This window comes from Cricetulus griseus, chromosome 5 (assembly GCF_003668045.3).
Source record: "Cricetulus griseus strain 17A/GY chromosome 5, alternate assembly CriGri-PICRH-1.0, whole genome shotgun sequence".
In the NCBI taxonomy this organism is placed as follows: domain Eukaryota; kingdom Metazoa; phylum Chordata; class Mammalia; order Rodentia; family Cricetidae; genus Cricetulus; species Cricetulus griseus.
In genome coordinates, this window is record NC_048598.1 from 177,424,598 (window position 1) to 177,426,256 (window position 1,659).

The window sequence follows — 1,659 nt, forward strand, 5'->3', positions numbered from 1 at the left end:
CAACCTAGATACAAATGCCATGAGTTATAATGGTGACCATCCCATGAGATATGTTGTTGCAATTGTTGTGGATGTAATCGATCATTCTCTGTTTGGATTTCATGTCCTGTCCATGAGATGAAAACCATGTTGGACACTGCCAAGAAAGCGAAGAAACTGGGTCTAGATACACCATGGCCCCAGGTGAAACCAAATGCTATTTTCTCATAAAGGAACATATCAATAAAATTATTCTTAATCATGTGCCCTCATAGACACATAAGTCAGTGCCAAAGTCAGCCATCAGCAGAGAACATTCTCTTTTTCTGTTAGTAGAAACTGACTTAGATAGAAAGGGACAATATATAGAGAGTGATGTATATTTGGGCACGCGCTATAAATCGGTAGTCTTCATCAAAGCTTAGCCTCAGGATTGTGCAAACAATTCAGGGAAGGTTTGGAAAGATCATAAGAGTGAGAAGTGAAAAATGACTCCTAGGAGACAGTTTCCTGCACTCACAGCGGGACTGATGCACACATGAACTCAGGAGACTGTGGTAGCAAGCNTCCGTTTTCATTATCTCTAAGCAGAGTTGTCACTAATAATGTGTTCTGAGAATATAGACCCATTTTATCACTAAGTTCTAAATGGTTTTGCCTCTAATGTCACCCAGGTCTTGAGATGTTTCAATATTTAATCATTTAGATCAATATTCTCACTCTTCTGTACAGTCACTCAGTATTTTTATTGCATGAGTAAAACAATGCAGAGTAAGTGATCTAGTAGAAACCAAAGTGAATTAAATTTGCCAATCAGGAAAACATAGACCATAATTTGTGATTGTTAGCATTTGACTTTTATCATATGCATTTTTTTACCCTTGGATCATTCTAGCATTTCCCAATTCACATTGTTCAACAATTAAAAGCAATTTCTGAACTTTGTGGCCCGTATTTATATAGATTGTTAAATTTCCAGGACCTAGAGTAACCTGGGAAATGAGTCTTGGGCCTGCCTTTAGTGGAGTATTTAGACTAGCTTTGTCCCTGGATGTTCCTGTGGCAGTAGTTCTACAGTAGGTTAATTGAGTTAGGAAGACACACCCTATGTGTAAGTATTCATCTCTTTCTTATAATAAGCACTATTCCTTGATAAAACCATTAATTTGGGTTAGGTAGGCCATTTCCATTATAGGAATAGCAACAGTTGTCAAGGCAAAATCAGAGTCTATGTTAACTGGAGAAAGGTGGTGCTCTTTTGCTTTATGCTGTCTGTCATTCAATCTGTTGGGCTGAGGAATAATTTGTATGAAGAGCAGAATGATCTTGTCCTGTATATGCAAACTGGACATTTGGTTTTATTTGTGAAATAAGTAAAATTATTAGTATTAGTGGAAGTGTCATGCATAGAACAGAGAGAGAGAGAGAGAAAGAGAGAGAAAGAGAGAGAAGAAGAAGAAGAAGAAGAAGAAGAAGAAGAAGAAGAAGAAGAAGAAGAAGAAGAAGAAGAAGAAGAAGTCAGAACAGATGGAGTGTCTGCTGGACCCAGAGCAGTGTAGCAGCTTTGTTCTGTCCTGGACTGTAGTATACGGATTCTGTTTCACCTGTTAGTGACCCCAATTGGCTTCCTTTTTATTTTTCATTTAAATTCCTTAATTACATATTTACATACCCATCCCC